Source organism: Anguilla rostrata, chromosome 4 (assembly GCF_018555375.3).
Source record: "Anguilla rostrata isolate EN2019 chromosome 4, ASM1855537v3, whole genome shotgun sequence".
Classification (NCBI taxonomy): domain Eukaryota; kingdom Metazoa; phylum Chordata; class Actinopteri; order Anguilliformes; family Anguillidae; genus Anguilla; species Anguilla rostrata.
This window is the reverse complement of record NC_057936.1, coordinates 46,665,459-46,677,655: the sequence shown is the minus strand read 5'-3', so window position 1 is coordinate 46,677,655 and position 12,197 is coordinate 46,665,459.

Sequence of the window (12,197 nt, the reverse complement as noted above, 5' to 3'; positions counted from 1 at the left end):
TTTTTCTTTCCTTTGCTTCTCTTGTGACCACTTGTTAGTTTTTGGTAAATAGCACCGCCTAGTGGGGAATATGTATACATGTAAGCCATAAATTTATCTTCCGAAAGTAGGTGGGTACAGTGCTCTTTCCTGTGGTTTATATTTGCAAGATTGTTTTTATTATATCTGACTAACTCATGAAACAATAAGCTAGCTATGATAAGACAGTATGCCTTCTCTGTAGTTTGTATGTGTCGGTGTGGAGTCTGGCTCTGAATAGTTAAAAACATAGGAAGACAGTTTGATTATTAGGGCCATCTGCTACGCTAGTAATCAAAAGTCCTGCATGGTGTACATATCTGTGCTTTTATTCAAAGTCACCACACTTGCAAGTCACTTGATATGGGCCTTTCTGTGATTGGTAGGCTATGTTGCTGAAGTATCGAATGTTTGCGTATGACTGTAACATTTCTCTTTTCTTCTAGAAGCTTGTATAAACAAAGGGGGAAAAGCCTAGCAGAGTGTCCTAATGAAAGAAAGCAGCTCATTTGTGTAGCAGTTTCAGCAGCACCGACCGAAAATAGACAGACAGGATGTGTTACAGCGAATAGCGTCGTCCACGCTGTCCCCACCGTTGCAGTTCCGCCTCTCGTTCCCGTTACGCGGAGCCGCTGACCCTGCCCAACCCCCCAGCCCCGCCCCTCCCCTCCCCACAGCCCCGCCCCAAACTGACTGGATTAAACTGTGTTTCTGGTGTGACAGAGCAGTGCAGGACGCGGCGTCGCTGCTGTAAAGTGTGCAAACGTCCCTTAGTGAGAGCGAGCTTCTCTGCAGCGGGTAGCCGCTCGGTAGATAGGGGAAGCGTGGCAGCCATTTTGTGATGGGTCACTCACTTCAGTTGAGGAGGAGGAGTGGTGCGCTTGTTTGTGAAGGCCGTCCATCGCTACTTCGTCCCGCTGTGGCCATTTTGATCAAAGCTGCTGTGAATGGTGATATTCCCGGTGTAATAATGCGAAGTCTGGGTTTCGTTTATCTTTTGAAGAAAAAGAAACTGTCAGTTTTTTAGGTGGAAATCCTGGCGAAAGGGGAGCACTGTCTTTTATTTAAGTCTTAGTGGCCTCCTTCATTAATTTGAGGTTCAGAAAGCACTCAGCTGTATCTCAAGTGGTTGCCAAACTTTAAACCTGTTGGTTTGAGTGCAGATCAGGTCTTTCTCAGAACGCTGTTCTTAGGAGGGAACCTGTGCTCAGCGTGGGCTGTCCTTGATGTGTAGTTAAAATCGCTTTGAGAACTACAGGCTGATGTATCTCTATGGCTGTACTGTTTTTTTGTTTTGTTTTGTTTTTTGTATATATAGAAAATCCCCTTTTCGTACTTACTATGGTGTTTTACAGAGACTTTTTGCTTTTATGTGGGTGAAGTTTCTGTTCAGGCAGACATTGGTTTTACATTGAAAACTGAGGACAGATGCATGGAAGTTTTTTAAATATTAATTTTATCATTCGGGGCAGATAAGGTGAGTTTGCAGTACTCGCTTGTTATGGTGCTGTCAGTATCTATTATGTACGTGTCGCTTTTTGTGGTATTTTTGGTTCATTTTTTCATTTTTTTTGGTATTTTTTGGTTCATTTTTAAAAAATATAACCAGCCTTCTGTTTTCCACTACATACAGTTGTGTACTGAATGTATACATTCTGTTAATTTCATCTTTTAGAATATTACACTGTAACATGAGCACTACATCATTCCATAGAAAAGTTGCGTTAATTGGCTTTGCTTAAATTCATCGACTCTACTGGCCGGTAGATTAACTTTTTTTTTTTTTGTTCATTTGGTCATAAGGTAAAACCCACGATAGTGAAAAGAGGCAGTATAGTTTTTGTCTAGATCCGAAAGCACAAACCTTATATTGCGTCTTGGTGGACAGTTTAAATAAGGGAAGAACGTGTGACTGAAGTATAGCATGAAAATGTGACGCTGCTCATTCGCTGTCAGAATTTCCCAAATCCTTCCCTATCATGGCGAATCACGAGCAGCCCTCTCCTCTGTTCCCTCCGTGTTTCTTCCTCACTGAAGCTCCTGTTCCAGCTCTCTGTGGGAGAATCCCATTTCTGGTATAGAATTAGGGTGATTCCTAGCTTGCATGATGTCCTTTAGTAAACACTGCAAATAGATGTCCCCCTACCCCTGGTTTAAGGCTGCTCTTAAACATCTCTGTCGGTTGTGTGTAACTGAGTGGCTGCCATGGTTACTGAATTTAGTTTAGTCCCTTGATGGGAAGACTCACTTAAGGAGCACTCCCGTGGTGCTCTAATTCGTGAGGCTCAGTCTCCATGTAGGTCTCATGCTAAAGGACTTTAGGGTAGAATTAAAGAACTTGAGTCATCTGTGTTCGGTTAGCCACACCTGCTAATAAAAGCAGTGTGGCAGAATTTAGGCCTAACCGCTTCCTCGATCTGTAAGCCAAACCTATCCCACTTAGACTTGAGCGGCATACTGTCTTATCGTCAAAATGGTCCATTTCCTTCATTTTTACACCAGTTTTCAACAATTGTTTCTAGCACGTTCTGACACTATGATTAACGGCATCAGAAAAGCGCATTGAAATCTGATGCTATCCAGGTTGAGTGAGATTTGTTCAGGGGCGATACGTTTGTAGAGTATCTTGTTACTTAGAAGATGTGGGGCAACCATTATCAGTTTATTCGTAATCATGTAAATACATTACCAAAAATAGAATCTCATGTACAGGATGTTTCTGTTGATCAGTGTTCTGGACTTTGTTTGAATTTATGTAAGTGCGCATCAACCGTTTTTGGATTGCTTATTGATAGATGTTCTTATGTGTAACTTTTTTCTTTTTTTTTTTTTAAACAAAGGTAATGTGTCATCCTATGAATATTAAGTTCCATAGCACCATACATAAATACATGTATTATTTGGCTTAGGACTGAAATATAGGCCTAGTAAACAATTTTTGAATGGGAGAAAGTTTAAAAAAAATAATAATAAAAAAATGGAAACTGGCCTAAACAAGAGTTAATCTGAGTATGTGAAGCCAAACACCTTTTTTGCCCCCACAATTGTGTTTACTGTGTTTGTGTGTTTTGTGTTCAACCTGAAATTGGTTTTGTGCCAGTAACCATCCAGTTGTGGTTATGTTTATGGTAATGCATTGGTTCACCCACCCCTCCCTCCCCGAATACCATTTCCTCTTACTGTGGTCTCAAGACCATCCTACCTGTCCCAAGTTTAACCGAGGTGGTTTTGTGTTTCAAATTACTGCTAGGCCAGTGACTAAATTATTTTTCCCCTCTCTTCAACTAGTTACATAATTAGGTGCATAACATTGCATATGGAAGGCTTTCCTGCTTTATCCAAACACACGTGATAAACAGTTCTTTTGTTTTAGCTCATAGTTTTATCATTCATTTCTGAGGAGTAGTCGTTAATTAAAATGATAAAATAAGATAAGCGCGTGCCTATATACGCTTGAAGACATCCGTCATAAATGACGGGTTTATGTCAACTGCACTGTTGAAAGTGAAGGGTTTTGTCATTTCTAGGGAACACCAGCAGGGGGCGACAAAGTTCATACAGCCTTTCGACTCTTTCTTTAACGTGTTTGTTCTATGTACCGTTCCATTGTAGTCCTGTAACATAGCGGCTTCACATACTGTAAGATCGCTAACAGGATATGATAGTTAAGGGCAAGGGTCCTTTTTTAACCCTAAGACAGTTTTTTCTACATTGCTTTGTTTCATGTTGCTGTTGGATTGTACTTGTTTTGATTTTATTTCCCTTGGTTATTTATTTTGGTTTTTATTTGTTCGTTGATCTCACTCACTGGAGGTTAACCAAAGTTGCAGTCGCATAAACATTTAAAAAAGGTTCTTCCTTTGGTCTTTATGTTTGTGTGTTAGAAGTATGGCTTTCCTTAGGAAGCTGAGCTCATAAATCCTGTGGATTTGTGTGGATTTGAAAAGCGGTTATAATGCTTACGTTGTAATGTATCATTACACTTATAATTATAAGCTCTTGCTTATAAATGTAAAACAGGATCATATTGGACCTATCTGTATCTTTTAAGAAGAATTAAGCTTAAAATTAGTCAAATTTGGTCAAAAATAGGAACCATTGGCAAGTTTTTTTTTGCTGTACTGTACCCAGTAAGTTGCCTTATCAGGCTTAAGGAAGTAAATGGCCTAGATTTCAGAGTTTTGTGTTGAGCAAACCTTTGTGGTTTTGTGCTAACACGGATGCATTATCTGCCAAGGTTTTTCCAACGGGGTGCCTGTTATGTTTCCCCAAGCCTACTACCTGGCAGGTAATGTTGCTTGCCAATGCAACAGAATTGGAGCCAAATTGCCAGACGTTCTTTTAGGAAAACATACATTTATATATGGTGAAGACATATCATGAAAAAATGTATAAATGATGGGTGTTCACTGCGACATTTTTATTGCGTGCAGGCAAATGGGTGCATGTAATTATGTGGCAGTGTAAACAGTAGGATTGTGTTTCTGCTGTTTTGACATATGGAAATATGTTTCAGCTTGGTTGGGCCCGAATGTTACTATGTTGTTGCCTGTCTGAAAAATAGTTTGTATTGTTCAAACCATTGCAAAAAACTTGAATGTGTGCTTGGGTTTGCCTTCACCACATGTTTTGACATTGTGGTTTGTTTTCTGAATTCTAACATTTATTTCCTTTGGTACAGGATAACTGGATTAACACACACACATTGTTTCTTTTCCTCCAGGTTTAATGGTTTGGGACCAGAATCAAATGTCCAGTGCATTTTGTGAGGTTCTCCAGGCAGTTCCTGGTTGCCCCCCTCCCCCCCCCCCCCTCCCGCTCCTGCTCTCTGTCTCACTTTCCTTCTCACTCCATCTCTCTCTCCCCCTCCTTTTTTTCTTTCCCTTTTTCCCCATTCCCTCTCTCTTTCTCTCCCTCTCTCACCCAACCTCTCTGTCTTTCTCTCTCACCTTCCCTCTCTTTCTTTCTCCCTCTCTCCCTTCCTCCCTTTCTCCCTCTCTCCCTTCCTCCCTTTCTCCCTCCCTCCCTTCCTCTCTCTCATCCTCCCGCTTTCTCTTCCCTTCTCTCACCCTCTCTGTATCCATCTCCCTCTCTCTCCCCTCCCTCTTTCTCTTTCCTTCTCTCCCCGTCCTCTCTCTCTTTCTCCCTCTCTCCCTCTCCCTCCCTCCCTCTCACTCCTCCTTCTCCACGTGTTGGCAGTTCTAACCTTCCCTCTGTCTACAGGCTCTTCTCTGTGTGCATGGAGGAGACTCATACCTCTCTCACATCACTTTTACTCCACAGGACGTTTCTGCTGCAGGACGCTGTTTTTATTTTATTTTTTAATCATGAGCGCAAGAGAGTGTGGTGCGGTGTGCTGTTGTGAATTAAACCTGAAGCATTTTGTATTGAATAGGTGCCCGGATTGCCTTTGTTAGTTAGTGCCAGTGATGGAGGTTTCCCGCCCAGTTTCACAGTTCAGACACTTGCTGTGTCGCTGTGGTACTTCCGCCAGGTGCGTGACAGTGCTCAGGTTCGCCATTAGGGGGCAGCACTGTACGTTGACTACCGTTTGCTCCAAGAAGAGAGACTGCGCTCATTATCATAAGACATATGATTATTATCAGACATGAGATCGTTGCAATGCTCAATAGGCACTGAACTGTTTACAAAAGCAAAAGCTGAGTTGTGCTGTCCTGTTATGATGGATATAAGGACACATACTGTATGTTTTATGTTTCTGATGCCTGATATGTTCGTTATTGAGTCCAAATATGTCTGCCTGCATTGTGTGGTAGTACTGCACTGTACTGAAGTTCCTGTAAAACTGTTTATGATGTCAAGTTGTAAACTCATGTTGATTTTACAAATAAAAAAAGTTTTATTCAAAAAAATAGCTTTGTTCTTCCATTGTGTGATGATTTATTTCTTGGTTTTTCCACATTACATGAATCCATAGATTGAAAACTTCTCTGAGAGGACATGAGTGAAATTGATCAATAAATCATTATTAAGATTTTTTGGGAAATATATGGGATTTCAGTTCTGAAACTACACTGTTTGAGGCCTTAAGCCAAGGTGACACCTGGTGGTGAGCTGGTTTAAAATAAAACATTGAATCTATTTTATTTGTATAGCACTTTAGCAGCGAACTGTGACAAAGATGCATTATTGAGTGGCAGAGAAGAGCAAAACGGAGCAAGAACAGAGCAAAAAACCAGCCTGAATCCCCAAAAAGCAAGCATGAGGTATAAAAAATCTCCCTGTGGGGAGAAAAACCCTCAGACTGAGGTGAGAAACTCCCCAATGGGGAATAAATCTCGACAGGAACCCAGCTATAGAGGGGGAGCCCATCCTCTTACTGGCCAGCCTAGCATTAAGCACTAGTAGAATGGAGGTAACAGAAATGCAATAAGGGATCAATCACCACAAATAGCGTAATCGGGTAGAGGTGATAAAGTAACTGGAGTTGTAGAAGTCCAAATCGTATAGTTGAGTATTAGTTGAGTTTAGAGGGATAGGGTGATGCACCTGAAGCTCCAGGCTGCGTTAAGGCACGGGCATGAAACGGGAGGAACAGGGCTGCAGCACGCTGTGACCAAGGAGTCACGTGGGCAAAGACATGAGAGCACACAATGACACGATAAACACGTGAAAAACACGCTTCGTACTTACACTGCGTGTGTTTGTTTTATATTTATTTCTCAAGTGATCTGAAAGCTTAGGAGCTCTTGGTGTGGTCTTGAAGTGACCGTGCTTTGTTTTGATTTGCTAATGTATTTTGTTTGCCAACAGCAGAAGCCCTGGTTGAAATATGTTCCCAGACACCAGACTGCTGGTGTTTGCGAATGTCAACATTTGTTGAAACTAGTCTGTAATCCAGCGGTCTGTGGGCCGGGGAGGGATTAGAGCTTTTCTTTTCCACGCGCTGAGGAATGCTCTCACCCCATTGCTTTTGTACCTGCGAAGGTCAGAGGTCACCGCTTTCTCCCGAGCGCTGTGCTTGTCTCCAGCGAGTTTCAACTGTACAGTATCAACAAAAAAATAGCTGTTATTCTAAAAAATGCGGAGGGGAATTTCAGCTCCTTTTGCAAAAAAAGTTTAAAAAGTAACAAAAAAAAAATGTAAAAGACTGCAACTTCACTTTGTTGTATGAGCTCTGAGCTCTTTATGGTTTTAATACAGTTGTGATTTTCTCCGGGTCTGAGCAAACAGTTTGGGTCTGAAGCCTGACATTCCGGTGTGCGGTTCAGCCAGCCAGCCTCATCATTCATCAACACTGTGTCGCTCGTCTCAGAGTCTGAGCCCGTGTGTGCTCTCCGACTGCTGGCCAGACAATGGGCCGTATAGTGGAAGCATGGCTTTCATAATCTGAGATATGTCTGAAGCCCTCTTGCCACGGTTGGACTTCGTGTGCCGTTCGCCACCCCTTCTGCCTTCTTAGTAATGGTTTAACTAACAGCAGAGAAGGGGGAAAAACCCTTTTCTTTCCCAGCTTCCGTAAACTGCATTTCCAGCTTTTATTCTTTATTGGAACTTCTTCCGTATCTCTGTAGTTCATGCAGCTGATCGGCTGTGGGGAGCTGTAAGTGTGTTATTTAAAGTTATTGAATTAAAACGGGTGTTTATGTTGTGACGTTTCAGTTGCGCATGCCTCGGTCTGGCCTTCTCTTTGCGGTTGTTTTGAACAGAGCACGTGGTCCTGTTCAAGTGTCGCGGGTGACCTCCTCTGCTGATGTCAGCCATTTTGATTTGTGTGCGAAGCGCTGGCCTGTGATTGGCACAGAAGGGTCACGAGGGGCCTCTTTGTAAACCGTAGGAGAGTGCCCATTGCATGCAAAGACCAGAGGTTGTCCATCTCCCCCCTGAATGTGTCGGGTTGTTACTCACGTCCCTGATTGGCTGTTTTTCATGGCTTGACTCTGGGCAGTGCCCCACACTATAGCTCTTACAGGAAACATACTCAGTGATGGATGTTATATGGGCAAAGGCTCAATCCTGGGATCTCTCTCTGGTCTTCCGGTTGTAAATTTCATTGTGTTAATGATTTTATATTTTTATCAGTGTATTTTAAAAATGATCCACACTTGTTCTATTGTGCAGGCTTGGTTAGGACCTATATAGGGGGCCTTTGTTTACGTGGGGGATGGTCCTATCAGTTGAGTTTAGAGTGAGATTTTCAGGCTTGTAGCTGATCAAGTAAGGCTTATAAATAAATAAATCTTCACATTTAAAAAGCAAAAATGGTGTCCTATCGATATATATCACACACATTTGCAGTACATTGCTATGTATTCCATGCTTATAAGGCTGAGGTGGTTCCCTTTCCAGATGGAGGCTTGCAGGCTTACTTCTTGGAAGCTGTGATATTAGAGGATGTGGGTTTCATCTCTCTTTTCTTCTAAAACAGTATTTTTCATTTATTTCACAAAATCCGCAACTGAGAACAAGAAAGTGTCATTTCTTGAAATGAGTTGCTGAAAAATTAGAACTAATCAGCGTAACGGATGGACTGAATGGTCCTCTTTAATCATATTTTATTGGTAAGACTTTTGGACTGAAGCCAGTCTGGGTCAGCCTAGTGCCAAAGCTGGAGGATAAAAGGAAGAGCAGCACAGAGTGAATGGTGGGTTCTCACAGCATTGATATTTATTTAGTTCTTTTTTGAGAGACCCTGTTGGGCAACTTACCAGACTGACATTGCGTGGTACACAGAGTGTGTAGCATAGGTTCTGTGAGAAGGGTGTACTAGGATTCAATTATGGAAGAGTTCAGTGATGAAGGCTTCTGATGGGAGATACAACCACATCATTTATAAGCCACATCCTGTGAACTGTGTGCTGAAATTACAATTAAAGGAGGAAGAAAGTCTGCGTTACGTCTTGGCTTACTTGTGTTTTTCTCTCAGACTGCCGGTCGGACTGAAAGTGAAGCGATGACTACTGAAAGCGTAAGTTATGGGAAGTGGCACCGCCTGACAGTTTGACACCGAGGTGCGGATGCTTCTGTTTGCAGAAATCTCTCCGCTCCCCGACATATTTCTCAAGGTGAGACTCTGTAGCGGGGGAGGAAAAAAAAACAAAAAACAAACGGAATTTTCCTACAGTTCCTCTGCCCTGCTTCATCATGCACTGGAGCGTTTTCAGATCTTCGTCTTTGAAGTTGGCTTCCAGTACACTGACCCCCCACACCCCCCCCTCCCCCCAAACTCACAGTTCACCCACTATGTGCTGTGTCCTCATCATTATGTGTGCATCTGTCAGTCCATTGCTTAATGTTTTTATGATGTTTACTATTTTGTGTATTACCACAGACATGTAAAATACATTTAACTGGTTGAGTACCTGGTAAATCAATCAACCTTAAATCAGGCTTTGGTACGAAGAATAGCTAAGTAGCCGTCGGTATAATCATCATCAGTAAGGACATCAGGTTTGTTATTATTCTGCAGTAATGATGCTGCTTGTGAGCAGGCCTGTGATGTTGTGGCTCCATGGTAAGGTGCACTGGGATACCACAGGGTACCATTTAGCATCATGTGCAGAAGCTGTGGCTATATCCACAGAATGCCTTCCCATCATGCTTTGTTCTGGGTGAAAGGTGAGCAATCAATGAGCGTTAGTAGTTCACATCGTTTTATGTTCAATATTTAATGTGAATTAAATGAATTGGTGTCCACCTGAAATAAATATCTGCTTTTTGTTTAATATAATGTTGAGCATTAAGGGAGGGTGTTCTGAAGGTTGATCAGTGCCCTCTCAGTTTCAGATCAGTGCTAATGTAGCACTAAGTATTGTTCTTATTTTTCCCGATCCCAGTCATCTCGCATCTACTGTATCTCACTGAGGCCCGTCTTTAAAACTTCTTACTTTTACTTGAAACTTTCAACCTTTGTGGTTTGTGTTTTGCTCATTTAAAAAAGTAGGACCCTTTCTGTCTCCCAACTTACAAACCGCATGGTTTTCCAGTCAGGTGCCTGCTCATTAAGAAGCCAGTTTAACAGTGAGGACAGAGGCTGTGTAGATATTGATTTACTCTCTGATGTATGGATTAAATTCTTCCCTGACATCTGTTAGACCAACGGCCAGTGGACATATGTCAATTTCCAACCTAAAGTGGAGCATAATTATTACGAGTCGTTCACAATGATGCCCAGGGGTATTGTTAATCTGGTGTTTAATGATGATATTAATCCAGCCAACCAAACTGACCTTTATCATTTTAGGTCCACTTTCAGTGTGGAATATCATGAATAGCCCTGTATCCAACAGGTTTGTTACACTTTTAACTCCTTTTTTTACTCTTAATTCAGCATGTTAGATTAAGTTAGGATTATAATAATAATAATAATAATAATAATAATAATCACCATCATCATTATCATCTAAACTATTAATGTATAAAAAAGATTCATTATGTCACTTGTGGAATTGGTATTGTACTTAACCAGATGAGACCAATCAGTGTGGTCTTATTTCAGTTAGTGTGGCTTTTACAGTGTAGTGCACAGCCTGTGCAACAGGAGCAGCTGTTGCTAAAGCAGGCCCGGTATCTCTCAATCAATCCACCACTTCTGAGGGAAATGCTTCATGCTGTTTTCAGTCTATTCACCTTAAAAAACCTGCACGGAAGCATGAACAGTATCCCAAGTGTGTGACTTGTCAATATGCAGTAATGACTGCACACACACACACAAACAAACAAACACTTGGTCGCTGCAAAGGTCGGCTGGTGGGCAGGTCATCTAAATTGGAAGAGAAGACAAAAATCATTCCCCCTCGTCCCCACCTCCATAGCCATTTTAAATGCAGTCCTCTGGTGCTGTCAAACAGACGTCTCAGGTTCAGCAGGGCAGCAGGGAAGCACACACACAAGACACATCAAACTGACTCTGGGCCAGAGCTTGCTGTGCAAGTTAAAAGCCGTCCTTTGATAATGCATGGAAGTCAGCTGATTTGAAATTGCAGGTTCACAGACAAGATAGAGGTCATCAATAATGCATGTCCTGTGACAAGAGAAAAGAAACATAAATACCACTCCGTCTGTATGGGGTTACTGCAGTTTGCTTCTTGTGTGTGGGATCACTGTAGGTTGGTTTGGTTTTTGTTTTTGTTTGTTTTGTTGTTTCCTGATCTTGGACAAACTGTTGGATCTATACAGTAACAACTGAGGCTTAATTCTGTCAGGAGAAATAATTTTGTGAATTTTTTTTTATGGTAAGATACCAAAAAATAAAATTGTTAAAATTCAGCTCATGGAGAATTATGTTTAAAAGGGGGGGGGGGGTAGAAGGATTCCAAGGGCCCTCAAATGAATTGTAAGGGCCCTCAAATTAAACTGTAATTGTGCAGGCATGGGGTATCGTGGGTGGGGCCCAATATGCGATCTTTTTGTAGAGCCCAAAATCCCTGCGGGCACCCCCAAGCACAAAATATGAGAACACAGAGAGACTCAGGATTAAGCAAGCTGTACCTTGAAACATGGCCATTTATCTCCTTCAGTGCAATTCGGAGTTCTGAAGCACATTAGAATCACATCATGAGGGATCGAACAATATGAAATGCCAGACTAAATCGATAAACCATTTTCCGTTCCCACATAGCATGATTCAGCCGCGCTATTGAGTATATTTCCATGGTACATGCGATGGAACGGATGGCGTGCAATACCTTGCCTTCCACAGAAAAGCCACTAGATGTCGCTGTTAAACCAGTTTTTCAGAAGGTGTAACGCCATTTGCGTAGCAAAAAAAAAAAAAAAAAATAACCATTCATTAATGTCGTTTAATCCAAGGTATAGTCTGGGGGTGACTAGTCTACTGACAGTTCGGTAAATGTTAAGACTAATAGAGTAAACATAATTTTGCAAGTCTGTCAACTCAATATTTTAGATAAATAGCTTCCAGAAAACGTATTATACATTTTGACTGCCTTAATTGCATATAGCCTTTTATACATAATCACCTTCTTCTTTATTTTAACAACTTGCTCTGACAAATCAGAAATTCTATATAAGGTTCCTTGCATCCACACACATGTCCAGTTTGTATTTTGCACCAACCCTTAATTCAGTTGTTTATAATTAGTACATTGTCAATCCCCAACCATTTTTTTTAAAGTAATTCAATTGACCTTTGAACTAAGAAGCCTTTTAAATACCATGCATTCTTATACAACACTACCAAATCTTCATGCGGGCCC